The 7862-nt window shown below is 46.6% G+C and overlaps 1 pseudogene; it reads right to left on the bottom strand.

Moving 5' to 3' along the window:
* Positions 1-5968: 5968 nt before the first annotated feature.
* On the bottom strand, positions 5969-6795 carry LOC147974380 (uncharacterized; annotated as a pseudogene).
* Between the last annotated feature and the right edge of the window lie 1067 nt (positions 6796-7862).

Below are 7862 nucleotides of genomic sequence, written 5' to 3'. Positions count from 1 at the left end.
AATTCGGTTAATGTCCAATCACCAAGTCCCTTAATCAACAGCAGGCATATTATTTGTCCATCCCTCGCCGTTGATGAGCTATGATAGTGAATGGCTATTAGGCGCTTGTTCACGTGGAGGAGGGCCAGCAATGAATTTACTGTTCACCCTGGAATAGATGAGTTGGGGAGCAGCTATGAATTTATGATCGTTCCCCCAATAATTATTTTCATTGTAGTTGTAGGGTATCTATCGATTAGCATGGTTGGAGGGCCGTACGTACATCCTGCGCCCGCTTCACCATGACACCATTTTTATTTTTATACCAAGATAGCAAGAAGGGCCCACAAATCAGAGATAATAAAGCGGAAAAAATTGTGGGTCCAGCAAAGAGTCGAACCGGCGCCCTGGTTATGCGTTAGAGTGTCACTTACCAGACCAAGGCCTAAGGTATAGTTTTGTTTCCATACAGAATTTACTTGACCTTTCGCACCCTTAAATTCAAATTCGTTCGAAATTTTGCAGACGATAACGAAGTTTCTCCGCCGGAGGTGGGGGGGGGGGGGGATCAGAAGAAATGGTTTTGTGGTTGTTTTCCAAAGCAATACCGACCAAAAAACAACAATGCCTAAACCTGAACCTTAGCCTGAGCTTAAACCATAACCCAAACCCAAGCCTCAGCCAATGCACAAACCCGAGCAGGAGCTATAACCGAAACCTGAGCCGTTGCAAAAACCAGAGCCTAATCCCAACCCTAAGCCCGAGTCCAATCCAGAACCCAAGCCCAAGCTTGAGCCAATGCCCAAACTAAAGCCAGAGCCGAAACCGAAACCAGATCCTAAGCCAGAACCATCGCAGAAACCAGAAACTGGGATAGTTTCCCCTTAATGAGATAGGAAAAATACTTCCTCGCAGTGGCACCAGAAAAAATGTGGATTACCTTTAATCCGGTTTCAGATGTAGATAGTTTCCCTTTTCTGTAGAGATGATGCTAGGTTAACATACCCATGAGAAGCCTTGCTACCGACAAGGTGATTTCTACCAGCACTTGCTAACTAATAGCTCCAGTTTCCCGGACCGGAATCACAAAATTTTAAGGGAGAAACAATAATACGGAAAATAGGCCAGGGCTTAAGATATTGCCTGCAGATGTATACTTGAGCTTGGCATTTTATCCATATATTTAACATGACTCGGGTAGACACCGTTACAAATGCGTAATTAACATGATGTTTGTGGGAGATGCATTCAAATAACTTCACGACCGATATGCAGCCGCATCATGGTTCAATTGTCTAACCAAGGCCCTTACCATCTTGCTCGGTTACATCAATTGTTAAGGATGAATCCAGACAAACACATTGGGTATTTAATGACTGCACCGTTATATCCCAAAGAATAATTTTCAGCTATATCATACTAATCTTGCTGTCACCAATGTTTGGCATAGCTTTTGGCTCCTCTCTGCATGTAACCTTTCCATGAATGATCTTTGGGATCCCGGGAACCTGCGGGGCCTAGGAAAAAAGTAGAGACAAGAGACAATTTTTTTCCACAACACATGAAAATAATGTTACTTCAAAGTACACCAACAATCACATTGCGCGAGTACATGGGGTTGCGAGGCTAGGACTCAAACTTAGCCTAAGTGGACTACCCACGCATCATAAATAAATCACAAGCAAAAGTCGTTGTAGATAGTATACTTGAAGATGAATGATTGATAATAGTCTCAAAATGCCTCTATGAAGTACTCTTGATTACAAATGAGTGCGGTTTTTCCAAGCTCGAGCTACGTGATACCCTCTATCTATACCGTTCACAATAGGTTCTATTTCCTCGAGATCTCAACCATGTTACTGTAGCAACTGTACCTTTGTTGTCTCCCCACGTTCTCTCTCTCTAGACTGTACAGCAGCCTCTGTCGGACGTCTCAGTCGCCTCTCTCTCATTTTCTTATTCTCTCTCCCTCTTCTGCATTCGCTCGCTCCCCTCTCTCTCTCATTTTCTTGCTCTTCTTCTCTCTCTCTAATAGGAACAGCTGCCACAATAGTGAACACATCTCTCTTTCCTCACACTCCGATTCTCTCTCTCTCACCTTGACATGACATGCATGCACAACACACTATCTCTCACAAGCTCGTCTCCTCACGCTTTCTCTCTTTCAGATGCAGTCTGACACTCTGACATGCATGCACAAGCTCTCTCATCTCTCTCTCTAGAAAGCACATGCATGCGGAACAGGACAACGTATGCACTGTGCCTTCTCTGTTAATCACAAAAGACAAGCGCTGGTGCACTGAGAAGTGGTCATGTGATGCACGGATCCCAACGCGAGTGGACGGCCAAGATAAACGGTACCGTGGAGCTCGAGCTATGCAAGAACTTTCTGATTACAAATTTATGGCTAAAGTTAGGGAGACGAGGGCTATGGAGATGAGATGGCGACGGTAGATGGAAATGGCCGCAGCTGGATGGCTAACTGGCTGACTCCTAGCTGGCTAACCCCTCGAACGAAAGGGTTTCCTTCTCCTTATATTCTCCTTATATTCATTCTGGCACATATGTAGATTTTTCCATGCAAGGTGGAATAAATTGCAATAACATATATCTGACATTTTAAGGTGCATGAACATTTCTTAACATACACTGACGTTTTACGTACAAAAGAAATGAAATGCTGGAACAAGTACCTTGAGTTAGGTAAACATTTATTTTACTTACATGACCATTGTTCATAATGGAATGAAGAATTTCCAATGAAGGCTGGTTCATTTTCACAATCTAGGCAACTTTTTTTTGTTGGTATAACTGAACAATTTGTGTATAGTCGAAACTGTTGTGGTGTATAGAGACAATTACCTTGAGTTACACATTAGCACTAAATCATTCTTTAGTGTATTTTCTTTGGCGGGAAAAAATTCCGATCAATTAATCAACTGCTATGGTAGTACAAAGAACACGAAAGTAACAGAAATTACATTCAGGTCCGTACACCGTATAGAGACAACTACAAGTACTCAAGCAGTCTTTAAGTTTATTTGATACAAAAACATGTGGTAGATCTTGTAGTTTTATTGTACATGTACAAGAGTGACATATGTTCGAAAGGTCCAGCTAGTGGAAGTGGACTATGACGCCAAAACCTAATACTGCCTTTGACGTTGCACTTGAAAGTTATGATTTTCTAAAAATCAAGCTTTGAGAAAGGAACACATATCTGCATGCTGTAGCTTTTTTTTAGAGAAAGAGAGGGCATATATAGCTGAGAGTCGACAAGGTTGGAAGGGTACCCGTGGTACCAGAATCAACCTTTATATGGGTGGAATCGAGCTTGCATTCTGTATGCCAATCCTTGGGCCAGGAGTGACGAGCCTTCTTGATGCCCCCGCTGCGACCTCCCAATGATGGGAGGGGTGCTTAGAGGAGCTTCTGTCGGGGTGTGGCAACATCTCGACATACTTGATGGTGTTGCCAAGGACCGCAATGTTGCGAAGAGACATCGGATCACCAACCCCCACATCAAGGCCGGGCCTAATGTGTTGGGTTTAGTCCCACATCATTTGTGGGGCAAGACATAACAGGACTTATAAGGGCGGGGATGTCCCCTCCTAACAGGCTAGTCTTTTGAGGGAAGAGGGCCCAAGGCCTTTCATAAGTCGGTGTTGCTTTCTGGTTGGGCCTGGTGACGCAGATGGGTCGTGGGTCGAAAACACTGATGTTAGCGGACCCGAGATTGCGTAATAATTGGTATCAGAGCCACGATGGGTAAGGCTGCGGCGTGACGTGTACGAGAGGCCATGGCGCGTGTGGCTGGGGTGGAACCTGATGAGGTTGGTGTGCGTGGCAGGCCCTACAGACCTAGGGAAGCATTGGCACAGGTGGAGCAAGGTTCTTGTTGAGCTGGCTAGCTCCATTGAGTTGCACAAGGGCAGCGCACAGGCGTGTGGTCATGCATGTACGGTGTGCTACAGGAGGCTGCAGAGGCGTTCGGTGAGCTGTGAAGGCTTAGATTTGTTGGTTAACAAAAGGAAAGGCTTGAGTGCTTGGCGTCACATGCATACGAACGTGCTTGGTGTCCAGGAGCAGTTGGAAGATGAAATAGCTTGTCTTGTTGCTAGGGGTACACGGACAAGTGCTAGCAATGCATAAGGAAAATAATTTTGCGAGGACTCAGGTTTGCACGGAAGGTTTTTCTTTCAAGATTGCTACGGGGATTCAGAGAGTATGTGACGAGGATGGCGACATGCATATAAGGCTCGGAGGAGTCTGGGCTTGTCGTGGCACGATCATGCATATACAGGGCGTTAAGCAACACACGGATGAGGGGGCAGACACGATGCAGGGTGGAGCATCGTTGCAGTCGGATAATTTTGGCTAGGTCGGACTAGACTGTCGATGGATCGACGGGGATGTTGGTCAAAGCAGAAGATGGCGGTGATTTCAGCGACGACGACATAGGAGCGTGATGCTGATGGTGGCCAGCTTCTGGGGCGTAGAAACACATGGTACAGGCCTGAGGGCTTGTGCAACTTCGACAAGACTATGATGCAGGGTTGATTCAAGGTGGTGCACACATGAGAGCTCAAAGTCAACGGGGCGCGAGGGTAGCATGGCCAGCTACATGGAGTTATTTTGAAGGTGGAGCTGGAGTCTGATGGACAACTTCACTCTCAGCTGATTGAGGGGCTACGACGTAAGTTAACGGAGAGTTCAAGCATATTTCAGCAGGATAGCGAGAGATACGTGGTTCGGACTGGGTAGCAGTTGTCTGGTAGAGACGTGATACTCGGCATCGGTCGGTGATGATCGATGGTCTCTGCAGTGGGGGTTGAGGCGGTGTGGGCTAGCTACCCGGGAGACTCGATCAGGATACAGAGGCTCGAGGTGGTGATAACGGCGAGGCGTGTGGTAAGCACGGGACACGGCGATAGGCCAAGGCACTGATGGTCAGGCATGTGGTTAGATAAAGTATGCGGAGGGTGTTGAAGTAGTGTTGGCGAGTATCATGTTCAAGTTGGTGACTAGGTCTATCAAGTTTTACATGTCAGATGGATGGGAGTGGACCATAGTGAATCTAAGAAAGTGACGGAAAGTCTAAAATTGTCAAAGGCTTAGAGAGTACATGGTTGTATATTTTGTGGTGTTCAGTGCACATAGCAAAGTGCGGATGACAAGACAGAAGGAGGCAGAGTGCTATAGCGGTGGCACATATCAGTGACTATCCGGAAAAATGATGAGACAACTGCGAATTTAACTCAGGGTGACACAGGGCGACGGTGAAACTCCTTCAAGTTTCAAACAAGCTGTCAAGGAGAGCGATGACGTTGAGTTTGGGTAACTCTTATATGTGGCGTCCAATATGTGAGTTGTTTACTTTCACGCAGACAACGGTCGACATGTAATGGCGTTGAACAGATACTCCAAAAGTTGGGAGCACAAAGTAGAGTAATGAGAAACTTATTTTTTCTCGAGTGTTGATTGTGAAGAAGACGAGAAAGGACTACAGTTGCAGGTGGAGTCACATAAAATCTGAGAGTAGCGGCGGTGTTCATGGCGTATCTCAAGTCCAAAGTACATGGGGATTTGACGCATGGATGAATCCAATGTGGTGAAGAATATTCGTCAAGATGAAATTTGTTAGTTGTGTCGAATATTATTGTACAAGGTAGGTTACAGTTGGACATGTAGTTGTATTGTGTTTACAGGATCTGGAGTTGTGTTCTAGTAGGACACTTGTATCCTAGGCCTTTCGTATATAGTGGGGGTAGACACACGATGTAATTAACCTATGGCAACATAATAATACAGGCACGCGGGAGTCGGTGCCTAGGCGGCCGGAGGTGCGGTATTATAACGGTGTCATGGGAAGGAGGGCCCGTAGTTAGACCCCGGGAATGTAGTCATATTGGTGAACCTCGTTAACAAATCTTGATGTCATGCTTATGTGATTGCTTAGTCATCAGTAGATTGACTGTGCGCCTTATATTTATTCTAACATGATGGGCGGTGGCAGAATCAGGTAGCTGAGCTTGAGGTTTTTGGGGAGCACGTCTCAGAAGAAGATGTTGCGCTAGAGATACACCCAGGGCACGGTACCCGTGGGTCCTCCAATGGTGATGTGTTGGCTGTGAAGTGTGTTTTTGGAGATGAATATACCACCACCAGCTTCTTGCTCCAGGTCTTGGTAGCGGAGTGATAGATGCAGAGCTGAGGAGATCCTTTTACCACAGAATATGTGAGCTTGTGCGGCAACGACGAAGTGACCGGCCTCCGCCTATCCATGAGTAGGGTGAAGTTATCGTAGCTGATGCCGGTGCCTTTGGAGTGTTTGTTGGGCTCACGCATGATGGCGAGCGACAACATGTTGATTTCATGTTGGGGGCCAGGGTGCGGGAGGTTGTAAAGTTGGCGGTCGCAAGCGTCGTAGACGAAGTATTGGCGATTTAAGGGAAGCTGGACATCGGTTGGATGCTTACCCGTGACGACGCATAGGAGGACGAGGCCGCCGTCAGTCTCGGTGGCCACGATGAAGGGTGCGACGGCGAACTCGGTGTGGTCCATGTGGGTGGCGTGGACGCAGATGTAAGAGACGAGCGGTGGGGCGGCGGCGCAAAAGGTGAGCGGAGTTGGCCCTTGTGCTTGGGGCCCTCCATATCGCAGACGGCAGTGGTGCCGTTCTTGCGGTCGGCGAAGTAGGCGCGTGGATCAATGAGGACGAAGGGCCACCACCTCGTCGGGGTAGTCGTAAGTGGGAGGAGCCGGGGGGCACTGCATGCCCTCCTCGCCGGCCATCGAGACCTCACTTGCGTCCATCGGTCCTAAATCGATTTCAGAAGGGACCGATTGCTCTTTGTCTTCGTGGCGTATAGTACCAAATCAGCACCACTAGATTCATCATGAAACATATTTTCGTATTCCGTATATTTTCGTAATCCATTTAGCTGCTTAATCATAGTTATTGGTATCTTTTTTCTACAAATCATACAAAAGTTTGACAATACACCTGGCAAAAAATAGTTTCCATAAAACATACATTTTATGCCGAGTAGTTGGGTGCTAGTGATTTCGAAAGGGAGGCAACTTCTTTTCATGTTTACAATATATTTCAGTGGATTATACTAATGTAAAATGACACATACAGTTCCCTCCTGGTCAAAATGGTGGATCTAGATGGCATTTAGTAGGTTGATTAAACCTCAAACGAAATTTGTTTGATCATTGCATAGATTATTGAGGGGGTTGGGGTAGGGAGTTAATCGCGGAGATTACTAAACTAGAAACTGTGGGCCGGCTAATAAAACCAAATTTTGGTTTTCGTAAAATGCCCCACACACCCATGATGGAGGGAGTATGTAATTTCTACATATATATTTAGTGGGTTCCTTTTTAAAAAAAGATCCAGATCTATTATCAAAGTTCAGTAGAAGTGTAAATCATCTTGAACATAATAAAAATTACATTGAGATTCCAAGACCCCCAAACAACCACTACTGCCACCAGAACAAGCCATCGACGCGCCGCTGTCGCCGCTCCGCTACCGAAGCCGGCTTGACCTTGTCCATGACAGCCGAGAAGTCTTCGTGCACGTACCCCTAAGGACCATCGCCCTAGAGCCGCAGTCGTCGTCATTGAACCCTTGCATAGATCTGAAGCACCTGACACCATATTCACCACAAGACGAGAAACCCTAACCTCACCGCCCCAAAGAGACAACATGAATCTATGACGGAGCTCCGTCGACTATGTCCAGACAAGCGTACTCGAGGAGGATCGGAGTCCGGAAAACAAACTCAAAGAAGTTGCGCCGTCATCCACCCGAGCACCGCACCTGTAAGGACTTAAAAATCCTAACCTAAACTACTAACCGGAGCGGAGGCACC

Source organism: Triticum urartu, chromosome 4A (genome assembly GCF_056163025.1).
Source record: "Triticum urartu cultivar PI428250 chromosome 4A, HENAU_Tu73, whole genome shotgun sequence".
Taxonomy (NCBI): domain Eukaryota; kingdom Viridiplantae; phylum Streptophyta; class Magnoliopsida; order Poales; family Poaceae; genus Triticum; species Triticum urartu.
This window is presented reverse-complemented; position numbering and strand designations above follow the sequence as displayed.